Here is a 26238-nt window from a genome sequence, read left to right as displayed (position 1 = left end):
ATACTGTTTGGTATAAGAATCACCATCATCATCAACCAAATAGATGGGTAAAGACAACTTTTCTTAAACAATTTTCATTAAATACCTTCCAGGTGTTGCTTGGAAACGTGGCAATAATGGCGCATCGAAATCAGATTAGGCGTTACTACGAGCGAGACCCGGAGACACGGCCGAATATTGTTATGATGTCGGATACAGGCGGGGGAAGCGCAGGCGATTTGGAAGGAGAAGAACTTTTGATGGGAGCTGGAAGCGGCTCGGAGGAGGAGATGTTTCGGGGATTCCCGGAACACGATCTGGCAAAGGTCAGAGAAAAATCGAAAAGAAAAGCTTCAACGGCGAACTTGCCGGGGGGCAATCCGAGACGTTCAAAACGTCTTCGAAAATGGGTGGAAGACCCAGTGTTTATCTATCACTGATAATTTCGATATCAGTAAAAATTTAATTCATTGAAAGATTTTTAGTTTTGAGATGTATATTCTGTCGAATAATTTGAATTGTTTAGATTTAATAATAAGCTGTTTTTGTTTCGAATAATAATATGAATTAGAACTAGATTAAATGTAAATAGTCTTTGTATATATTTGATTCAAAAACTTCCTAAAAAGGGAAGAACTGATGTATATAAACCTCTACTGTAAACAACCACAGTAGAACACGGTTGTCAATTAATAGAAATACCAACTAAAAGTATCAAATGCATTAGAGACAGAAAGTGAAAAATATAACGGTTGCTGTCGAAGCAACATTCTTATACCTACCATTAACGAAGTGAGTCCGTTTTAATTATTTCTCCCGAACGTTTCCCTGTGATTTCTATTTCGGACAAGTGTAATATTGAAAAGTATCGAGACTTAGGAACAAAGCAAATAAGCTGATTTCAATTTATACGCATTCCATCGATTGTAGGCCGCACAAATAAATAAATAATGCAGCACCTTCCCTAATAGGACTGAAATACGATCTTCACCCTACCCTACAACCAATCCCTACAATTTCTAAACATAACAAAATTAGTGCATGCTTGTTGAATTTGAATATCGTGTCCTTGATTGATTATATCATATTGCTGCGTCACCAACTGCTATGGGTCAGCCAATCTGCTGACTTTCGAACTGTCGTATTCGTCTATGCCATCGCAGTTGGGTGTTCGATTATTGACTCCTTTGTTATTTCCAAATAAACAACCAGTCAAGTTCAAATTGTGATACCATAACAAACAAAAAAATTCTCAACTCATGAAAAGCTATCAATAAGTGATGTCACAAGTTTGAAATGTGAAAACTGCATAATAATCTAATAAATAAGACTATCCCAAACTCAGCAGAACAAGAACGATGGAAGAATAAGCACAACATTATTTTAATTTTAATTGCTCGATAGGTACGTCCCGCACGCCTAACATGTTGCTTAAATTTATTCTCAACACACTGGGAACTACTAACTGTAAGGTACTCACTCAATCTAAAGGTAGCCTATATTATACGGCTCATTCAGAATTCATTCGAGATCCCCGACGGAATCACGAACGCTTGTTTGTTTATCAGCGACGAGGAGCTTCATAGTGTGCTCGCTCGGCGACTTGTTATCAGACAGAATATACCGCCCTGTGCCGACAAATGCGACGAACCTCAAGTCAGTACGGTTTACGAGTTCTACTAACGTGGAGCGGAGGATTCATATTTCGTCCAGGTTGGTGCATTTGTGTCCAAAGCAAAGGGATATTCCTGGCGAACGTACAGAACATAAGGTGCGTTAGTGCTAAGCCAGATATAGAATGATTGATTGACGTGATAGCAGAGGATAAGGGTGGTAGGTGGAACACAGTGATTGAATACATTCAAGTGGTCATTAGCACTTCGATACGCGCTGATCATGGTTTGTAGGTCATGTGTGAGCGACAATCATCATCGACTGGGCGGTTCAATCGTTCTGATTGAAAGCCGGTGAGGCCACCGCATATAATGGGAAGTGATTAATTTATCAGCTGTTTTTTCGCTGTTCTAAAGTTCGCGATAGGAACAAGAATATTTTGGCAACGCTCATCATAACACCGGGTGTATTATCTAGGAACGGTGGATTTCAGTGCGGTTGGCAAATAATGACTGATAAGCTTCGTTTCATTGATTTGAGGAAGTTGGCATTGTCTTTTTAATAGAATATATGGTGCTGGTTCAACGGGTAGTCGTGAGCTTCTTTGATTACCATTCAGTTTGTTGTCCTGTCAAAAGTTTATGAAGAAATGTGAGACGAAAGTTTGAAATTAAATTATTTTAGTTATAAACGAGATCAGTAAAATTAATGATCTACATAAGATTTCCACGACTCGTCAAGTGATGAAGTCTCCAATTACCTTCATACGCACTAGGTAACGTCGACGATATGCTCTGAGTTTTTGAGTTTTATCTCGTATAGTCTTGACATCCGAGAAATAATTGAATTATTGCAGTGTTATGATGAAAAGGTTATGAGCATTTTAAACAACACCATCATTAACGTTTTGAATTTGAACGACATATCTATGAGCTAGAGTTGGTGAAGATATTAATATCATAAATCAGTAATGACATCTAGAACGTGTTTTTTAGTATCGTTAGAGCGGTGAAGTTGTAATCTGCACTATATACAAATCAAATTACCATGCCAATTTAAACGCGAGTGATAGAGTGTAGGGGAGCCCGAGACTAGTTGGGGTAAGATTAATTGGGGGCCCTTTTTTCTTAATTTATATTAAACGTTTGGGTCTTGTTGTGTACTTCAAGTGAAGTGTAATACATTCTCCAATGTGTTTGTGTCGCATTGTCTCCTTTATATGAAATATAATGTTCTGAATAAACACGGTAATGCTTCATAATGATTCACAAAAACAAATATTCACTGAAAGGTTGTACACACACTTTTCTTCTGGGTCACTTTTCGGTTGAATAGGGGGTGTTTTTCAATTCAATCTGTAGCTTAGTGTGCATATAACGGAATTATTTGGAAAATATTTAGGGCTCTCGGCGATGCCTTAGAAGGTTAATATTAATATAGTTCCGAACAAACCTCAAGGCCGTGAGAATAATTGAACCATTAGTTACTGTAGGGCATCGCAAAAAAAATTGATTCTCAATTCTCAAAGCCCCCCCACCTCTTATATTGTGACAAATGTCAAAGTAAGCTCAAATGCCAATTTTCACATAATTTGGACAATTTTAGACCCCCGCCCACTTCGCTTGAAATTTTTGAATTTAGTGCTAGGGGAAAATATTGAGGAAAAATATATTAAATGCCATAACTTTTGAAGCGGCACTCAGAAAATTAAAATTCATGCCTCATTTTAAATAAAATAACCTTAGTATTTGAATGGAGATATTTTTGTTTCTCGAAAAATACGCGAAAGTAGAGTACTGGGTCAGTTTGTCGCCAAAATCTCCTAATTTCAATATTTTTTTGCTCCGTGATGCAAATTATACATATTTTGCAGTTTTTCTAATATAAAAAAGTCTCAGAAATCGAACTTGACCTTTGTCCGATTACGAGCAGTTGGGGTTTTAGGGACTTTTGTCATTCCTATTAAATTTAATATATCATTTCTTCTGCATATTGCTCGATTTTTAAGATTTTTTCACATTAGAAAAACTGCAAAATATGTATGATTCATATCAGAAAAATTGTTCAAAATAGGGGATTTTGGGGACAAAATGACCCAGTACCCCACTTTCCCGTATTTTTCGTGAAAAAAAATATTTCCATTCAAATACTAAGGTATGAAAGAGGTATGAATTGTAATTTTCTGAGTACTACTTCAAAAGTTATACTGTGTGTCCCACATTTATAATTTTTTTTTCGTTTGAGCAAACTGCACCAAATTTTCAGCGATTGCTTTAAAACTTAAACAAAGATGTTTCTCGAAATTTCGAAGCTCTGGTGCGTTATGTTCATTTGTTATGGCAGTTTAAGTGAAAAAAGTGGTGTCCCACATTTATACGTTCACTTTACTATTTTTTGGATATTTTTTTTTCTATTCTCATAAACTGCTCCAAATTTTAAGCGTTTATTTTAAAGCTTAATCAACGATTTTTCTCGAAGTTTGGAAATCTTGGTGCATCTTGTTTGTAATTATCCATTAATAATTAACACTTCATGTAATAGTCATCGAATTCCCAATATTTTTGAATGCAAGTTTCATTCGCTTCGGCGTTTAATTATTACAATTTTCAATATTTCAAGTTCAAAAATTTCAATCTAAGTGGGTGGGGGTCTAGAATTGTCCAAATGATGTGAAATTTGACGTTTGTCACAATACGAGAGGGGGGCTTTTGAGATGTAAAAAATTGCTGTGCACTATTACTGCACTCATTTCGTAAAAGGAAAAAAACAGGAGTGTGGAGGACTGAAAAGTAGAAGAAACATTGCCATTTCGTCGCTGTGCTATCTTATGACAAACGCCATTTTGCGGTAAACTGAGTTAGATATGCTACATTACTTGTCAAACAAATCTCTACAAAGTGGCGTTTTCAGAATTTTGACATTCTGCTTGGTAACTGAGATATAGCGAGAAACGTGCTGAGAAATTTTTAATTTTTTGCTTCAAATGACTGTGTCTGGGGATTGGCTCAAGTTATCTTGATGTATAAGGTGTTTTTAAGTGTAAAACTATCTGTGAAACACAACGGTATACTCATTTTCAAAAGAAAAATACGCAAATTGTGAGAAAAACACAGTTTAAGTTTTCAACTGGAAATATAGCATATTTGGCAACATTGTAACCAAAAATAACTATCTTTTCTAGGTTCCCTGACTCATTTCCTTCAAAATGCATCTCACCGGTTGTTTATAGACCAAATGAAGCCAAAGATATGAATAAAAGTTAATAATTGATGTTTTTTTCTATGGAATATTTTCCATGCACGATTATGACACGCCATACAAATTTTATCATCAATACACGCTTATGACACGTGTGAGTGCGACTTTTGTTTACATTTATAGTAAAAACTCGCAACATAGACAACCGATCTTCGTAATATTTGAGAGATTAATACAGAATAGATAGAAGCATTAATTGTCTTCTTTGAATTGTTTGTACACACTAAGCCAGCCAAAAGCTGTTCGGTAATTTCTTTTGACGACTTGCTCAGTAAAGTGATATTTTTACGGAGCTGTCCGCAAATTGTTTAAAAATTTGCGGTATAGTTTTCATTTTTTAGCGATTTTCAGTAATTTTTTGAAACATTTGCTGAAACCCGCAATATTTTTCACTGAATTTATCAGCACTTCTGTACATAAACATTATTCAGTAGAATACTGACTGATTGTTCGGCAAAATTGTACCAACATTACCGAACCTCGTCAAAAACTTACAAAACAGGTACAGCAAATCATTTGTCAAGTCTCCATTTTCAGAGGAAACTGCTGACTGACCAGTATTTTTTGACCTTTGGATAGAACGGATTGCGGAGAGTTCGGTAACCGAATTGTTTTACTGAAGTGATTACCGAACGGTTTGCTGTTCAAAACCCCAGCAAAATTTTACTGTACCCAGTAATTCAAATTAAGTGTGTACCATTTATAGGTTTCAAGATATTCAATCACAAACTTTAAAAATCGTTTTTCTCGAAATGTGCAAAATGGCGCTGGTCATAAGATAGCACAACAGCGACGATTTGCTGAGTCAAACATATCTCTGATACACGTTTGTTCCTTCACAAATCATTGGATTAAAATGATGGTCATACATCAAATCAACCTTTCAGGGTTTGCCATATATGCGATTATAAGCGAACGTGCTTAGTATCTTTTTGTGCAATGTGTGACGGATCTTCGTTGCACGCAACTAGATCGGCATGACGTCTGCATATAAAATATCTCGACTCGACCTGTCTCTAGTCTTAATGATGTTATTTGCAAATTGTGCTGGTGACGCTTGCCTAATAACCGAGCTCTTAACCTGCAATAATTGTCCAATCTGACAGTTGATAACATAGACAAAAGATACGGCATCTCCATGAATTCCTCCGACAATTAAAACATTTGGACACAAGAGCATTAATTAAAAAGGGCGTAGAAGTTTTTGCATGCAGTATTTTCAAAAACAAAGTGCGATCACACAGCAAAACTATCTGCGAGAGAGTTACAGAAAATGAACATTTCTACACAAAAATACATACACTGGAAAAAAGTCACATTTTTCACAAAAACAAATCTAAAAAGAGAGGAAACATTTTAAATGTGATTGCATTATGAAGAACGTATCAGTGAAAAGGTTTAAAGAGGTTTTGAAATTATATACAAACTGACAGATAAAACTATAATTCTATTATAAAATATAATTCTAAATGTCATTTCAAATTCGAAAATGTGATAGTTTTCGAGATATTTCGAATATTCACATTTCTCCATCATCAGTAATCAAACGATTACCGTTTAAAACGCGAAAAAGATTTTTTTAGTGTTCGGATCATGGAAAAGCCATCATTATGAAAGTTTTCCTAACAACGACTTTTAGATTTTTTTATAATTCATACTATTTGTACTTTTTATTGATTATGATTCTAAATGTCATAAATATTTTAAATTTTGTTCCAACAAATACAAGCTTTCCGTTTCATTTCGATCTTTTCATAAGTTATTCGCATATAAACTATAAACAAATTTTGGTTTGTTATTTATCCCATTTGATATAGTGATAAACAAGATGCAATTACCAACTAATTCATTTGTTGGCATTTCAATAGTTTCAACAAATATTTCGTTTGAAACAACAAAATCATGATAAGTTTAACCGAACAAATAAGTTCGAAGAAACAAAAGCAAATCTTTGGCATTAATCAAAGGAGAGAACAACCCAAATTTAGTTGAAATTAAACAAAGATTCTGTTGGTTTTTAACAAAGGAATCAGTTAGATCTAACAAAGTTTATTTTGATTCAACAATGTTTCTATTTAAAAGGCAAAAAGAAGTATTTGTTGAACTAAACCAAATACATACTTTCAAGAAACGCCCACTTCAGTTTGAAACAGTCTTTCGGGACGTTTTGGATTTAACTAAACGTTTTGTTGATTCAAAAAGGCCTGATTCTTCTGCGTGTATATAGTGTAATCATACCCTATAGTTGATTCATTGTTTTCTTGTAGCTTTCAAATAATTCCGAATAACGCCTTGGAACAAAATAATAGCATTTGGTTAAAGCCCTCAATAAACAATTACAATTACAAACTAATAGGTCTTGTTAATTGTTCTATATATCTCGAAAGCTTCTGCGCTCTTCAATCTCAATCTCCCTGAAATTTAAAAACATGTTAAAGTTATTATTAGAGAAACTTTTTTACTGATAGTTTCTCCATAGGCTTTTATTGACAAAAGTCGAGAAATAAAAAAAAAATGGTGCTTGGTATTTTAATTTTTTAACATAATGTTTTGTGAAAAATGTAAAAACATTCTTTGGTGTATATTTTTCCGTGCGGACGTCCTCATTAAATATAACTCAGTTTGCTGTATAAAATACAGTAATCGAATATTTTATCTTTTGAAAAATGCTTCCTGCAAAAAATTCTACACTCTTTTAAAAAATTGCTCTTGAGTCAAAATGATCTCGTTGATCTAGAAAAGGTTTAGTCTTCCGTGCCGGTGAAACGTGATGGTCGGTCCGGATTCTTATAACACGGTGCTACAGTGATTTTGTACTTTGCAAGTGGTCTACTATAGGTTGTAGATCTCATCAAATTCAACACAAAATAATGTATGAAAAATGTTGTATACCCTCAAAATTTTGATTCATGGCAAAAAAACTATTTTTCGAAACTTTCTGCGCTAAAAAAATTTGCCGAATCACTCAAGTTCACCAGCATGTCTCTTGGCAAAGACAGACTTGTCCCTCCTAACCTAACCGACAAAAGAAAAGCCACGCCTGCAATGATGATTGCTGCTGTTCATCTCTGTTTGCCTTTCGAATGCCGGGATAGATTTTTATTAGACTATTGTCACTGCACTTACAGCCGTAGCGGGTTTGCATACATTGTGTAAGGTGGTGGCTGTGTCTACAGCGGCTACCCACCGCTGCCGATGGATTTTAACGACATTCAGTTAACTAGAAATCCCGTAATGGTATTGAAGTTGAATGAAATAAATATGCCAAAAGCTTACTAATGGTTAAATTTTGTTGCTTGAAAGTTTGATAAGGATCGGCCCACTAAGTAATTTTCTACAGCGTTTCTTCCGTGTACTTTAGCTTTTAAATAAATTTTTAAATAACAAGGAAATTTTTCCAAGGGATTTTCTCTCTTTGACGTTTATGTTAAATATGATGCGTTGAAAAACAGCTCTAGAATATAGCTGCATTTTTAATGTGACTGCGGTCGTGTCGTCCAAACAACCCTTTACATTATTTAGTCAATTCATTCATTTAACATAGGCTCTAATTGATTCATGTTGATAAAACTGTTAAAGTGTTAAGAAATCCGGAATCAGAATGGATTGGCTTAAAGGGAACGTTCGCCGAATGTGGTCTGGGATTTATGCCTGGCCATACCATCTCACCATTTTCCTGATTGGAAAATAAAACGAAGTAGGAGGAGGAAAGAAATTGGAATGAAAAGAGTAAAAATATAACGATGCAAAAGCAAACTACAGGTAACTCAAACTAACGAATAGTTCGCATCACCTGCGAGAAAAATCTCTCCACTACATTCACTGAGAACTGACATACAAGTAAAATTTTCAACTTGTGTAAGAAATAAAACTGTAGCTTTGAAATGAAAACAGCAAGTAGCAACTTGCCACTAGCCGACGCTTCGATCGGCCAGCAATCGCTATACGCGGCTTGTGTGCAAACTTGGATATAATGGTAACTCACGCATACGAACCTGTATGCGAGGGTGATTTTCAACGTATTTTCATTTAAATGTTTACACAGGTTTTTCGGAAAAGTTTGTTCTAGCTTATATGTCTGTTCTCTGTGCTACAGTAGACTAGAAACTCACGCATGTTTCTATCATCTAAACACAATTTCGTATATGTAAAGAAAACCGATACCTTCGAAACGAAATTGCGTCACTAATCGATGATATGAGATGCCGTAGCCCGATTCACAAAGAAATTACTCAGTGTGATGAATGATAGCTATGTGATAATTGAATTTGAGTTGGGCCTGTGATCACTAGCAGGGACCATGAGTCATCGGAGTTGAAGGTCTTCATTAACCCTGATTTTTAACTTTTCTGGAAAAGCCCTGTTGAACAATCGACCCACCTTACACATAAGCGCGACCATATCTGGTTAAAATATTGTGCGGTATCTATCTAGTGAATGATACAATCCCATCTCATGACAGTAGACACCGGCACTAGCATGTTCCTCAATTAGAAAGTCGTCAATGTAACATGCCACTTGTGCTTGATGTGGTCTCTTCATTTATCTTCTCGAGAGATAAACTTCACGTAGAATGTCCTGTAAAGAAAACATAATGTGAATACAATTTCACTGGGAGCATTCTCACTTCTTACAACCATTTGTGACCACAGTCGTGTATGACTTGTAACAAGATTAAAACAGTTTTAAAGACAAATAACCTGCAAGTTTTCGAATACTTTGACTGTAAAAAGAGATAAATAGCTTTGTTTCAGTATTTGAACCAACTGGAAAGGATGGTTTCTGTAACAGCCAAAGTTGACCGCACTGTTCTAAAAAATCCAGAATCAAGAAGTGAATACCGTAAACCGGGGTGACATTGATCATTTTTCGAAGTAATCATTACATATTTTTAGACGCAACACATTTTTTTCGAGTTTAATATTTTTAAACCTTGTACTGATGTATGGAGAACAAGATTGAATGGTTTTACCAAAAATTGCCCGTTTACAGCTATTTTTTCAAAAATGATTTCAAGTTGAAGTCCGTTTTCGTGTTCCGGGGTGACTTTGATAATCTGCATGTTCACCCACATTAAGTTATTGATGTCAATGCTTTTCATTCAAATGTTTGTTTAAACTAATTCTGGAAAGATACTCATTGTTAAATAGATGTTAATTAGTATTATACAAAGTATTTCAATGTACTGTAAAATTCGAGTAACCAAAATTCGTATAATTTGTGTCCAACTAGAATAAAAGATTCTGAAAACTTTTAAAACTGCTAAAATTGTTTTGTTTCAGTGTTTTATCAATGTACAAAAAGTTTCATCCATTTTAACACGTTGGAATATTGAACAATAAAAAAAAAGTTGCGAATTTTAACTTAAAATAATTTGAAATTATTGCCAACTTGTTACCTAACGATTCTACAAGGCTCTACGGCAGAACCGACTCTATTGCTGGTATCGCAGGGTCGGCTAGCTACCGGGTAATCAAGGGCTACGCGGATCAAGAACAAAGATCTAAGAACATTCACTTTTCTTATACACTTTTTATTTGTGAGTATTTGTAGTGTGGGTGTGGGGTGTAATTTACAATATTACTGTGGAGTGTACACTATTATTTTCACCAAACGTACCGTACTGTTGCTGCTTCGGCTGGCGGGCGTTGCGACGCTAACGATGCCGACGGGCGAGATCCCCTCGCGGACGTCGGCGAAACTGGCCGGATGAAGGCCACGGTACGATGGTGATCTAGACTGCAGTTGGACGGACCAGCGGGCGTTGCTGGCTTGGATGCAGGCAGGCGTCTTCCCTCCTTGGCGAGCATCGGCGTGACCGCGGCTAACCGCAATGGCCAACACCGAGAGGGGACCCTCCTTTTCGATTGAGGGCCTTTGCCCGAGGGTGTGAATTGTTGGCGCGCAGCGCCAGATGACGTACGGTGATCCTTAACGTGTTAAGCGCGGAATCCTCCCGGATTCGCGAGCCGAACCGTGTGCTGGATGATTTGAAGTCGCGCTAAGAGGCACTAAGAGGTCCTGGTGAAGAATATGGCAACGCAAAGTTGCTAAATAATCTAATCGATTCTTCAGAGTAAAACTTTAAATACCTGAACGAATCGATACACTTTAAACAAACTTCCCGCCCCAGAGGGGGGGGGGGTATACTACACTTCACCAGTTAAACTTCAGCACACGGACGCCTGATATTAAAAGAGACCAGAGTTATGCACTACAGGTCCTTTTATACAATTTTGAAATGCATTTCCCTCCAATTTTTATCCGAAAACCATTTGTAATTTTCAGTATCTCGCGTCTCCATAAGGGGTGGTTCACCTACCCACTGAGACGATCTGACAGCTTACAGCGGTACGCACCCTTTCACTACCCTGCTTACTGTTGTTGTGTATTTAGTACAGAAAACGTGAAGGTTCTAAAGACAAACAAATAATATTTACACCAGAAACCTAAGCAATGGAACCAATGGTTACACTATCCACTACTCCGGTGAAAAAAATGTGAAAGTGCGAAGTGATTTTACATTTTTTTAAATTAAATTCTTCTGAAAAATCATCCTCGGCTCAAAGAGATTCGTGAATAGGTAACACACAACTCTACAAACAATATTTACAACATATTTACAACGCGCGAAACCATAATTAGACTTTACAAACATATTAAAATAATAAATAAACAAATTAAAAATTCAAACATAATATGTACAAATCAAATTTATATATACAAAACAACTATACAAACAAAATACTACATTTTAAATAATTGGACGAACTATTTACAACAGTTAGCAACAAAATAGTATACAACCCTATTTACATGTATGTACAACACTTTTAGATCACTTTCGATTCCCACGGCAAACCCCCAGGCGGGCAAGTCTACCGGCGGGCAACCTGACGTTTCTCACGTCAGTTACAAAACGTCACACCAATGTCATTGGAGCATATCGTTATGCTCAATGTTTATTTAGTGATGAAAGTGCTAAAAGTTCAGTTCAATAATCGTTGAAATCGGCCAAATTTTCAACGAAAATCGATGTAAGTGATAAATTATCAATGAACATATCGAAACTTAGCCTTCGACAGCGGTTCATTGTTAAAAAATTGTCTCTTTTAGGACATAAACAGTGGTGGTGTTTTGCTGCCAGGATGCAATCTTTCTGCGAAAGATTGACCTGCAGTAACCACCAAATCTTCCCGGGATTAACCATGAAGCCATCTTGTCTTGCAAGATGCACTACAGGTAAGTAAAAGTGCACATTATTAAATAATTGAATGTTATAATTGAGCCATTCTTTCTGTTGCAGATATGGCCAATTTTACTAAGTGGGCCATCCCCTCATCGCATCTCCACCGTCGGCGCACAGATAAAGGGCAAAATTATTAACCCCTTCGTCATCCCCGAATCGGCCAGTGCGACTATGGATGCCCATGATGGAATGGAAAAGGTAAGTAAATCAAGCAACACGGACTGACACAATTTTTATTCCTTCCGTGTTTGATTAATGTTCCTTCTCCAAACTAATTGTTCTCTTTCTCTCCTTTACAGTACTTATGATGCCATCGGACCAACCAGCAAACAAACGGATCACAGGATCCAAATCGTCGGCCCCAGAGAAAAATTGGAAACTTCATCCGTACCCTCTGGCCATAGCCAACATCCGATCCTGCCGTTCAATTCTTACGGTCTGGCCCGATCAGCCATCAAAATACCTGTAAATGATCGAAATAAACTTCTTTTTAAACTATCCGAACCTATCTTTTCAAATGGTCCGAACTTCATTCTCCGCCTAATCATTTTAGACAAAATTTTATGCAGTTAAAACTTCACCTATTCCCCGCGTTATTATCTTTGCGGTAAGTTTCAATATTTAACCATCCAGGTTCAATTTCACTACTAGATTAACCCAGGCTATGGAAGCCGGGCGTATTACACTGGTTGGGACTGCTATCAGTACCCAACGGGGAGCGACTGTCCTGAAGTAAGACTTCCTATGCACAATTGCAATCTTCCAATTTTATTTTGATTAGCAGATTGGTATGGATCGTAGGTAGATTGATCCTCATCCAACCGATCTGCGTATTCTGATCATTTTTGTGCTGATCAATTTGTAAGGTTCAATTTATATCATCGGTGCGCTCTATTGTGTGCCGATCTAAAGCGGGATAGAGCAAAGCAAAAATGCCGAAAACCATGAATGATTCAATTATTGCTGGTGAGTATATTAAAATTGTGCTATTGTTAATCTGATTTATATTGGGTAAAGTATGTAAAGCAAAATTATGATTGATCATGGAATGAACAAAAATTAATGTTTCACGACACACAAGGCAAACCAAAAACCACGAATTTCTTCACACGGAAAACGATTTTAAAAAGCACAGCATGTCCTCTTTTGCGTTCAGGACCTCTTATCGCGTTTTATCGTCACTTTCACTATCTTTTCTTGTGGAGCAGTGGGACAGTGAAAGGGCACAAACATTCGTGCTTTACACGAATCCCTGCCACCTCCCGTCGGAAAAATCCTTAGATTTTTGAACTCTACCGAACCCTTGATTACCTTTCGCGGACTTTTAGTTGGGCGCCAATTGTTACTTAACGATTCTACAAGGCTCTACGGCAGAACCGACTCTATTGCTGGTATCGCAGGGTCGGCTAGCTACCGGGTAATCAAGGGCTACGCGGATCAAGAACAAAGATCTAAGAACATTCACTTTTCTTATACACTTTTTATTTGTGAGTATTTGTAGTGTGGGTGTGGGGTGTAATTTACAATATTACTGTGGAGTGTACACTATTATTTTCACCAAACGTACCGTACTGTTGCTGCTTCGGCTGGCGGGCGTTGCGACGCTAACGATGCCGACGGGCGAGATCCCCTCGCGGACGTCGGCGAAACTGGCCGGATGAAGGCCACGGTACGATGGTGATCTAGACTGCAGTTGGACGGACCAGCGGGCGTTGCTGGCTTGGATGCAGGCAGGCGTCTTCCCTCCTTGGCGAGCATCGGCGTGACCGCGGCTAACCGCAATGGCCAACACCGAGAGGGGACCCTCCTTTTCGATTGAGGGCCTTTGCCCGAGGGTGTGAATTGTTGGCGCGCAGCGCCAGATGACGTACGGTGATCCTTAACGTGTTAAGCGCGGAATCCTCCCGGATTCGCGAGCCGAACCGTGTGCTGGATGATTTGAAGTCGCGCTAAGAGGCACTAAGAGGTCCTGGTGAAGAATATGGCAACGCAAAGTTGCTAAATAATCTAATCGATTCTTCAGAGTAAAACTTTAAATACCTGAACGAATCGATACACTTTAAACAAACTTCCCGCCCCAGAGGGGGGGGGGTATACTACACTTCACCAGTTAAACTTCAGCACACGGACGCCTGATATTAAAAGAGACCAGAGTTATGCACTACAGGTCCTTTTATACAATTTTGAAATGCATTTCCCTCCAATTTTTATCCGAAAACCATTTGTAATTTTCAGTATCTCGCGTCTCCATAAGGGGTGGTTCACCTACCCACTGAGACGATCTGACAGCTTACAGCGGTACGCACCCTTTCACTACCCTGCTTACTGTTGTTGTGTATTTAGTACAGAAAACGTGAAGGTTCTAAAGACAAACAAATAATATTTACACCAGAAACCTAAGCAATGGAACCAATGGTTACAAACTAGTTTCACAAAAAATGTATTAAAAATAAAGAAACTCTTAAAACTAAATTTAGCATATCCCAATCTAAAGGAAAATAAAAACTCGCTTGTAATTTATTACTCTTGCTCAAATCTGAGATTTATTTGTATATAAAAAATAAACACTTTACGAAGCTTCGTAAAAATCAGGTGAAGTCAAATTTTAGTTTTTTGTGGTTTTTGTACCCAAAAACCGAACAATATACTCAAAAAATATAACAAATCACTATTTTATAAGTTTAGAGTAAAAATCAATTCAAATTAAAATGATTCTGTAGACTATTCTGGTTTAATAAGCGATCTACGAAAAAAGATTCGAGTGATCAAAGTCACCCCGATGATCAAAGTCACCCCGGTTTACGGTACTGGAATAAACTAAATACGTAGCACCCAAACGGTAACGAAATCATGTTCAACTATGTTTGACTGCGTTTTCAATAAACATCTATACCCAAAAATAAGTGAAACGTGTCCTATGAATAGCGTACGTCAATCGCCTGTTGGCTAAATACACAATGCTACAATGTAATGCCGAACAAGAGACTGCCTGTCAGCACTTGAATCCACTTGAGACAGTGAGTTTCCCACTGTTCTTGAGAGCATTCCCAATGAACTTTTTACTAGTGCGACGCTCAATTATAACCAGATTATTTACAGATAAGAAAACGATGCAGCTACAGTACTCAAAATGGGACTTTCTTACATTCTGGAGGAGTTAACTTGAATGGGGTGTAGATCACATTTTCACCCTTTACGCTCTCTTTTACGCAGGAATATTTCTCATCTTTCACCTAAACAGTGACCAATAATCCTATATAATAAATTGTACGTCTCAGCGACATGTGCTCTGAGCAAAGTGAAACTTATCATTCCACTTAGCCGTCGCCATCGGTAAAGTGAAATGATCCGATAACCATCCGTGTATATGAAATCACACGTGCCAAATGAACAGCTTTCGCCAAGCACTTGTTAGCTAAATACAAAATGCAACATTTTAATTTCCTCGAGTGAGAGACAGAGAGAAATCTCAACTGCTAGACCATGCTACTATGCGTACTCCTGCTTGTTAAAGTGGTATCATTCCAAAGAGTATAGTCTAATCCATCTAAATTTTTGGCAGACATAACCGTTCATTCTTTAAATATTTCATATTTATTCGAGGTTGGTTAAGTGCTCTCAATTGAGGCATCTTTTGTTAGGATCCGAAATATACTTATCGTCATATTATACACCCGATGAAGCTGAGTAGCAATTGATGGACTAAATTGACATGTTCCGGAGTAATTGTACATGATGAAATCGTCCCACGGATTGACAAAGTTATGATAAGCGAGAAATATATTTTAAGAAATCGTATTTCTTTTTTGCTCTCACTACAACATAGAACCATGTGTGTAAACAAAACTTTCGATTATTCCGCTAGTTCATCCCCCTCGCGATTTTTTCAAACAAACGGATAAATGTATGCCCTTCAAATTGGGAGCCTAACAGTCCTTAGTACACATACCAATGCTTTTAATCAACCCTGACAGTGTGGTGAGACATTTCTTATAACGGTTAAAACTTTCTCTTCGGACATTATTTTTATTGAGATCGTGATGTTACGCGACATTTTTAATAACACCTACTAAATGTATGGGACAGTGGCAGAGCTCAGAGAAAAGTTCAAATCAACATGGGACATCAGTGCGAGAAATCTCGTAAGTCTAATCTAACCAATAGTAAAGTGTAAGAAAACTGCATTTAAAATAGACGGACTAATGCTTTGTAAATAAAATATTTACCTTTTCAATCAATGTATTATATATGAAAAATATGGATTTACCTTAAGGGGTTAATTTATGTTGTGCTGGTTCAAAAAAACTCGAAAAAAATTTATTACGTATGATTGAAGTTTTCATAGCGATCTCTGGGCTAGAGCTGAAAATGCAGTTCTTAATAACACGCTACCTCTGAAGTGCATTACACATTTCACACTTTTGACGTGATTAAAACACTAAAGGGTGAAAATTGATAATTGGTCAAGCCGTTCTCTTGCAATCCGTGACGAAGCACAGAGGAGTAACTAGAACAAATTCCTGGTCAATATCCAAAAAAAAATCTTCGATTTTTTATTGAGTTATTTTTTTTACATACCTGAAAGCTTACTGCGTGTGAGAATGGGATCGCAGTAGTCCTACGCGTTAGATGTGAAAATTTTCAGCTTCCGTCAAATTTAGGCAAACCAGTGTCGATTTCCAAAAATTCCTAATATTTCCTCGTGTATAAATGGATCGCGCACTGAAGTGAGAGCGGTGTGATTGGCCAAGGAAGACTGTTAAACGCAGGTGCCGAAGCACCCGGGCGTATTTCGATTGTCGCGAGTGATTAACTGATGCTTGCGCGGAAAAGGCAGATGTGAGTTCGCTTCAAACTGGTTCTTATCAAGAGGAACTTGGAGGATTTAGGCGCAGCGACAGATTCATGATTTGAGATTGCTGAAGAGGAGGACTGAATTTCAAGAGAATAAATTCCAAAAGGATGTTACGCTGCTCATAGTTTAGATGAACTTCCATCCCAGTTAATGTAATCCGGAGAGGTCGTTTCTTTTCCTTATTAAACGTTTTTAAATTACTCCAATTTCTACTTGGCCATCACTGAAGACATTATTGTATCGATATAAACAGGTATTCGACATGACATCTTTTTCGAGGCTTTGTCTCGATTGTTGTCAGAAGAAATTTTATCCTGGTCGATTGAATATACTTCACTTATATATAATCCTAATTTACCTAATCCTAGGTAAAGCTTGAAAGCAATTTATTTAAATTTCATGACACACTAAATACGCGTCAATTCCATGCGCACTTATTCGTAGCAAGGAATTGAACGTTTTATCATAATACTGGTATTAATTTGACACTCGGATTAAAGTTACGCAGGGCTTGCCGACGGGAAAATGACCTCGGAATGTACGCTAGGTCTCTGTCATTCTGAAATGGGTCATTGTCAAATCGGCAGAGCTAACAACTTCTACATCCCGAAATCAAGTTGTTTTCATGGGTAAGCCAGATCGTATGCAGAAAACTTTTTTTTCATGATACCACACACACAACTCCGGAAGCAATACTTCGTTCAAATGAAATTTGGTAGTGATCAATGTGAATACTATACCCTTCATTTAAAACTAACATTGCGAGAATTGAGTCAGCAATATATGAGAAACAAGTCCGAATTTAATTTCAGGATGTGGCCAATTCCTCGTGTCTTTCTGAATCCTCAACGGTTCTCAATGTGGTCAAAAAGACTTTGATTTGCAATAAGTGATCTGGACCAACAATTTCAAGCAATTTAGAACACATCTCATTTAGATTTGCATCACCTAGATATAATAATTTTGCTGGTTTGTATGAGAATTTTTCATGTGCATACTTCAACCCGTACCACAGGAACAAAAACTCCGATTTCAATGGAATTTATTAGCAGTCAACAGGATCTGTAGCTTACATTTGAGACTAAATTTGAGAAAATCGAGTCAGACATTTTTAAAAAGCAGATGTGAATTCAATACAGGAACTTAGTCACTTTCCCGAAGCTTCCGGCTTCTCCAAAGTTGTCCAAAATGGTCAAAGTGGGGTTAATTAGGCTTCAGTGAGCTGAAACTACTCAAAAAAACCTGTTTTAATCCACCTAGCGGTGCAGTTGTGCCTTTCTCATTTCTCTAAACTATGGCACGGAGGCTTTTTATGTTCAACATAATTGTGGAAATGTCCAGTAAATTCTTAGTACACTTTGCACTTATACACAATGGCATGCCAGCCACGAACTTGATGAGCTACGCCTCGACGGTGAAACACTTGAAACAAAAAAATATCGCACTTCATTAGCCTAATCAGCATTAGATCAATGTTATCTGCTTGCTAACTCATTTTGTCATGCGGGGGTGGGTATGTGAGGAGGGCGAAAGTCCCATGAACGAACGACTCCCCAGCTTAAATTGGTATGCTTTGTGATATAGTGGTGGTTTAAAGATGATGGGGTTGAAGGGGAGGGGTATGAGGGCTACATGGGGTGGTGGTCTGAGGGGTGATTTAAGAAGATTTTTAAGGGAGGGGAGTGAACAGTAGAGGGGTGTAACCCCTCTCCTTAAACCATCAACTACGCCCCTGTTAAAATCCAGAAACCTTATGCGAATCAAAAAAAAAATTTGGCCCTCCGGGATTAGGTTGACGTTTTTCAGAGTGATTGCATAACCTTTCTATATGAGAAAGGCAAAATTGTGCCAAAATCCAAAAAAGTGAATCGTCGTCAAATTTTTTTTCGAGTTTGCATCAAATCTCGACGTTTCATGCTCCTTGAAGACATTTAGCATCAAAAATAAAAATTCTATTTTAATTTTTCCTATAGTTTATATGAGAAATTTCTGTGTGGCCGCACTCTTAAACCCGTAAAAATGGGTGACATTATTTGACACATACGCACATACATACACACATACAGACTTTTTCCGATCTCGACGAACTGAGTCGAAAGGGATATGACACGCGGCCCTCCGGGCCGGGATTAGGTTGACGTTTTTCAGAGTGATTGCAAACCTTTCTATATGAGAAAGGCAAAAAATCCGTTTATAAATTCACGTAAAAAAATCACGATTTCATTAACTGAACGATTTACGAAAATCGTGATCAAGTTCCTGAAATTATGAATAATAAGCCTCTTTGCCATGAACCTATGTGTGTTTTCAAAAAACTAGCTCGCGCAAAAATGAACATGATACATTGCCATATTCTTTTGGGCTATTGTGGTTGTTCCCTGGACATGTTTAGTTTTTGTTATGATTCTTGTTCATACTTTGGAGACACTGGTTTGTATAAAGTATAGGAACTAAAAGTACCGATATTTAAGTGATATTCATGATTTCAGAAGCATTGTCGCGATTTACGTAATTTCTCATCACGTTACCGCAATATTTTATTTATAAATGTACTATCGGATTTTTCTGGGAAAAGAGCACGATTTATGTTCATGATTTCAGAGCCTTAGTTACGTTGTTCGTAATTTATATTCACGTTTTCGTGATACTTTATTCACGAGTTTCGTGTTGGATTTTTCTGGCAGAGAAGTGTGACTTATATTCAAGATTTTTTTTTAAATTGCCCGCCTCTCACCCCCACACCAAAAGGCTCGCAAAGAGAGCCCCCTGGTAGTGGACACATCAGTTCTCAGCGTACAAAAAAAAAGGTCAGCACAAAAATGAAAAAAAGGTATTCGCGAAGACGCTGAGAACGAAAAAATAGACAAAATTAACACGTGAAAGTAACCGGCACAAACATTACAGTATAATGTACAAATAATAGCTACAAAGAGCACCCAGTGGAACGATAATTCCTTTTAAGGGGCCCGCTGTAGTATTAATATTAAATAGATTCGGATTTTAAACTAAACTATTTAAACTAAATTTAAATTTAATATTAACATTCTAAGAAAATGGAAAAGGAAAAGAAAGAAAGCTTTTTGGGGGAACATCAAGTTTATGCAGTTCATGTTAAGTTCATATTAAAAACACACTAATTTTATTTTCCAAATAACGTTTTAAGCTTGTTTCAAAATGGATGCGATTTGTTATCTGTCTTAACTCAGTAGGAAGCTGATTGAAAATCGTTGGCCCGGCAAAGGAAATGCGTTTCTGACCAAGGTTGCTGAAAGCCCTGGTGCGTTGTAAATTATTGGCTTGCCTAGTGGTATACATACGAATGCCTGTAGTAAACCGTATGTTATTATGTGCTAGAGGGTTGTACTGTGCATTAAAAACATACAATATTGTTTGTAATTCAGTCAATCCAAGCAAGGGCAATATGTTATGAGAATTATTAGTATAAAGCAGGATAGTTGGATACATGATTGGCTTCTTGAATATAATTTTAAGGCATCTATTCTGAAGTGTTTGAAGCTTTTTTAAATTGGATATGCTGGCATGCCCCCACAGTGATATAAGGTAATTTAAAAGGGAATGGATATGCGCATAGTAGAACTTCAATAGTACGTGCTGTGGGATAAAAGAACAAACCCGGCGCATAGCCCCACATAATGAAGCGATCTTTTTTTCGAGTGATTTTATATGGTCGATCCAAGAAAGTGTGGAATCAAGACAAAGACCCAGGTATTTGAAGACTTTCGTCTCCTCGATCATGTAGTTTTCAGTACACGGGTCAGGGTGTTGGGCTATAGATCTTCTAAATGAATGGAAAATCATATATTTGGTTTTGGATAAATTTAAGGAGAGAAGGTTAGCGTTGAAATATTTTATAAGCAATTTTAAATCATCTTCCATATCACGCACAATACCACTACAGCTGGTGTTTGGATAAAACAAGGCGGTATCATCTGCAAAAAGACGAGGTGTACCTTTTAATTTAAGCCTTCCTAAATCGTTTATGTAAAGCAAGAATAGCAATGGACCAATATTGCTGCCCTGTGGAACTCCTATTTCGATGCTTCTATACGAGCTAGATACATTTCCAATAGACACGCATTGAATCCTATTCGTCAAATAGCTGCGAGTTAGATCATTGGCTAAACCCCTTATACCATAACTAGGGTTGTGGTACCGGTAATACCGGTACCGAAAATCCCGGGAATACCGACCCATTTTTGGTACCGTAATACCGGTACTGAACAAAAGCCAGTACCGGTATTTTCGGTACCATACAATTTTTTATGAAAAATATGTGAACTCTCTAGGGAGACCTGTATCAAAATATCGGTCGGCAAGATGACTTTTAATTATATTAGTTACCTTCTGGATAAATCGTTGAGCTAACACCTTTGTGGGGAAATGAGTTGGGGCCATCATCATAATAATTCTAAAAGTTAACTAGCTCGCGTTGTACTGAACGGTATGTTTAAATTCCTGCACTATTTTGTCGAAATTAAATTTTAACAATCTTGTACTAAATTTCAAAATACTCACATATAGCGTAAGAGACGTTAAAATTTGCTATGATTTTTTTATTCGCGACATTCTGATTTGCTTCCATTATTCATTAGGTGGCGCGTTATAAGACTATGGTCTAAGTCATGTCTGTATTTGGTTTGTTCTTAAACCTTTATCCATAAAAGAACGAACAGCGATTTAGTAGCTAACAATTTTAGAGTTGGTGAACTGGTTAAAATTGGGCGATTTGTAATTATTGGTGATCGGAAAATTCTGCAAAACTCCATAGTTTACAGGAAAGCAAGGAGCGTTGGTATGCATTAGAGAATAGTAGGCAAACGACATAAAGATCGAAACCAATTTACAGAAAAGCAAGAGTGGAAATGCGAGCAACCTGTTCGGATTTACTGGTGTTCTCGCTTTGATTTACTGTTGTTAATGGGGTTTCTTACATTTACCATCTGTTGAAGTCGACGAAAGTTGCACCGCTTAGCAGTTATCGATTTCAAAGTGGCCTAGATTTCGAAATAAAAGAAGGTGCCGCATACAAAAAATATCTTCTGAAATGAGTCATGCAAGTAAATTAAAAGCAATAAACATGTTTTTTGATCAGCACAAATCAATTATCTGAAAATAAGGTCATCAGTTTGAGCATTCAACTTCACTTTGAAGCTTTTTTCGATTTTTTTAAAAAAAATATTCTAGTACCGGTACTTTACCGGTACTACCGGTACTGAGGGCTTCAGTACCGTAGTACCGGTTCTCGCCAAAAAGGGTCGGTACTGCGAACCCTAACCATAACATTCTAACTTTCCTAACAAAATAGAGTGATCTAGTGTATCAAACGCTTTTTTTAAATCCAGGAAAAGGGCGCCAACAACTTTTTTTTCGTCAATTTCTTTTGCAATAGAATCGATTAATTCAGTTAATGCAATCAAAGTACTACAACCCTGTCTAAAGCCGTACTGGAAGTTATATATTATCTTGTGTTTGTTTAAAAATTCTAGTAATCGAGAGATCAACAGTTTTTCAAGAACTTTGTTGAAAACTGAGACTGTTGATATCGGACGATAGTTGCACGAGTCGCAAGGGTCTCCAGATTTGAAAATGGGGATTACTTTAGCTAATTTTAAACAGTTTGGATAACAGCCGGTTTCAAGTATTATATTGAAAATTTGGGTGAGGATGTTGGCAAACGCGGTACAATTAGTTTTCAGAATACTGGGGGGAACATTATCGGGACCACAGCTATGGATTTTCTTGAGACCGTTGATTAATAAAATTACTTCATTGACGGTTGCAGGACGCATGTAGATCGTTTCACGTATGCGTAGCATATTGGCAAGCGGATCGGCTCTAGGAGTGGAGGGTATACTATCAGCCAGTTTTTTTTCCTACGGTGGAGAAGTAGTCGTTCATGACTTCGCATACCGCGCTAGGTTCCTCTATTCTAACACCATTGCATATCAAGCTGATGGAGTTCTCAACTTTAGAGCGACCGAAAATATTATTTATGTTTTTCCAGAGCTTCGAATGAGGTGTGTTAGTGAGAATATTTTCAAAGTACGTTTTTTTACAGTGTTTCTTCAAAACATCAACTTTTTTTGTGACATGACGCAGTAGAGCTTTGAGGTGTTCGTCATTAGGATTGTTTTTTACCCTTCTTAGATAATTACTCTTAATTTTAATCATTGTCCACAGGTCAAAATTCATCCATGGGCAGTAGGCACCTTTACACTTTGGTTTTGGAGACTGTCTTCGAGCACTGTGTTAGTAGAGAATTGTACACAGAAATAATACTATTAAAACACGCGTCCACATCATCAGTTACCTGAAAGCCATTTATAAAATTTGTGAAATCGTTATTAAGCTTTTCATGGTTGACAATGGTTTTTTGTCAATTTTACAGGTTCTTTTTCTACTGCTAGTTTGTAGGAAGAAAATATTTGAAGATGGTCACTAACTGTCGTAAAAACAGTGTCATTCCGCAAACGTGGAACATCCTCAAGTCTACAAGTAACATGATCTAAAATGTTAGAACTGGCTGGGCGCGTCGTAAATGTGTTCGTACACGCGAATCCATATGACTTAAGGAGAGTTAAATATCTAGTAACAACATTATTGTTCGGGAGATTTACTGGTATGTTAACATCTCCTACAATAAAACATGGATGTGTATTTGAAGTTGTGGACAAGACATTTTCAAGTTTGTTTAGAAAGTTTCCAATGTCATACGAAGGTGGGCGATATAAACTGTGGATATCATAGTAAATTCGGCTGATACATAACTCATATGATGAAAGCCGTCAGTGACTGCGCTACTTACTACTCTATGTGACATATTATTCCTTATATAGATTGCCAGTCCACCGTTTGATTGATCTCTGCATGAAAAAACGCTATTATATCCACGAACTTTGAAAATATCCTCATTTCCAGATTTAACCCACGTTTCACCGATGACAACCACATCAATCATGTTATTACAGTGATCAAGGGTTTGTAAGATATTGTCAAACTTGTTAAGATCGTTCATACCTCGTATGTTCCATTGCAAAATATTTAAGAATTTGTTTTTGCTACTTGAAGCATTTTTATTGTAACTATCGATATCATCATGCAAGAAGTTGTTAATGTAACCCATTGGCATAAAATATAGGTTTATATGACATAACAAATGTATTTATATTATATTATTATTTATTTGATGAGAAGCTGCCTCGTATATTCGATAAAACATTATTACGCTTTCTTTTTGGGGATGGGGATATTTTCGATGCTCTAATTAAATGATCTCCTGAATCCAAGTTCTCCATGTGATAGCTAATAGTGCGATTAAGGTCATTCCGATTCCTAATGAGTAAAGGTTTTGCCCTTTCATCCTTCTTTACAAGGACAACTCCACCTCTACCTGACCACACATATTTAATATCAAGTTTTTCCTGACACTCGCGCATCTCATTCAAAAGTTCTAAACAAAGCGGTGTTAACTCATCTCTTATTGCAACGTATGTAGGTTTTCCATTCATGAGTAAAGATTTATCGATCGTAGTAGATAATAGCCTACCAAACTCTTTCTTGTTTGCAAACAACTTTTCCTTATCTCCATTGTCTTTAAAAATCACTCTGATGGGAACCAGGCTATTAGTAACTTTATTCCCTGGCGACAACCTTGAAGCAGACATCACTGCATCGCGGCCTAAGGGCACACCAATGCAATTTGCAATTTTTATAACTAGACCGACTAAATCTTCGTTAGAAAGGAAAGGCACTCCCAAGATAATCGCGTTGTCAGAAACGTTTCCCCTTATGGTTTTATCTAAATTCGCTTCCAGTTTGTTCACATTGGTGGAGAGGCATGCCTGTGTTTGTTTTAAAGATTTTATCTCACGATTTCAGGATCACACTCACGATATCCGTAATTTATATTTACTTTATCGTGATATTTTAGTCACAAGTAGAGCGATTTGTGTTCATGATTTCAGGATCATAGTCATGATATTTTATGTTTTAGTCACGATTTTCGTAATTTATATGCACATTATCATGATATTTTATTCTTGAGCTCACTTTCGAATTTGATACGTAGTGGGACTCATGTTCATGCTCAATTACTTCCGGAATTGTAATTGCGTAATCGTGACAGTATGAATTGTATAATAAAAGCGTAACTGATTCGCAGTACCTTGTTTTGTGAACTACATCACGAACATGATTTGTGGCTCTATAATATATTTTTAGTGCTCAGCGCAATTTTCATTTTGTATTCGGACATCACATTGAACCTTATGAAATGAATAACGATGGTCAAGGTTCTAAAAGTTTTCTTGGATCAGCTGCTCGCATCAATTACTAGTCACTAAAAGCTGGACATAGCTATATAATACTCCAAACTCCAAATTTGAATATGACAAGCACTCAAGATAGATCGTGAATCATGTACTTTGAGTCTTGAACCAGTTCAAAAATCCATGAATATTTTATGATTGTGTGAACTATTTCACGAGCACGAATGGTCAGTCGTGAAAATTATACTTGAAATCAGAACCAGTTCACGAACACATGAACGATATTTTATGATATTGTAAACTTTTTAACGGGCTCGCATAGTCAGGTGACTATTATACTAGAAATCATGAATCAGTTCACGTTTCCATGAATAAGATTTCATCATTTTGCAAACTGATTCACGAGCATGAATGGTCAGTCACTAGGGATTATGAATCAGTTCACGTATACATGAATAATATTCTTCAAATTTATGAACTATTTCACGAGCTTCAATGGTATGTCGTGACTATTATACTGGTTTACGAATACATGAAAATAATATAGTGGTTTTGTCAACTATTTCATGAGCCGGAATAGTGATATGTGGCTAATTCGCTAGAAATGTATAAATGAATAACATTTTATGATTTTGTGAGCTATTTCCCGTGCACGGATATTGAATCGTGACTAATATATTAAGAATTATGAACTAATCACGATGATTAAAAGAATTCAGGGATAATATTCCGGGTTTCGTGAAATAGTTCATAAGAAAATGTTTTGATTTTGTGAACTACTTAACAACCACGAAAACCAGATAGTGTTCAAGATGTAACAAATCATAAATCAGTTCACGTTGCATAGTCGGACTCTGATTAATGTTCCCGAAGCTATGAAAAAAATCACGATTCAACCATTGGTTTTATGAATAATGTTCATCAAGTCGTAAGCTAGTTCACGTACAGAAAATTGAATTGGTATTAATATAGCGGAAACCGTGACTGAACTTCAC

At 36.9% G+C, this 26238-nt stretch overlaps 1 protein-coding gene across 4 annotated transcripts in view; it reads left to right on the top strand.

Moving 5' to 3' along the window:
- Nucleotides 1-1601: 1601 nt before the first annotated feature.
- The window catches only part of LOC131690627 (b(0,+)-type amino acid transporter 1-like), a 41795-nt gene continuing 17158 nt past the window's right edge, over nt 1602-26238 (top strand). Inside the window, exon 1 of one of the 4 annotated variants that reach the window (XM_058976549.1) lies at nt 1602-1692. The gene's annotated coding sequence lies outside the window, so the exon portion shown is untranslated. Of the gene's footprint in view, nt 1813-2219; nt 2369-26238 lie in introns of those variants that run through there. The other 3 variants (XM_058976548.1, XM_058976547.1, XM_058976550.1) reach the window with 3 other exon arrangements.

Source organism: Topomyia yanbarensis, chromosome 3 (assembly GCF_030247195.1).
Source record: "Topomyia yanbarensis strain Yona2022 chromosome 3, ASM3024719v1, whole genome shotgun sequence".
Lineage (NCBI taxonomy): Eukaryota > Metazoa > Arthropoda > Insecta > Diptera > Culicidae > Topomyia > Topomyia yanbarensis.
Note: the sequence above shows the minus strand (reverse complement) of the source record. Positions and strands in the feature narration are given on the sequence as shown.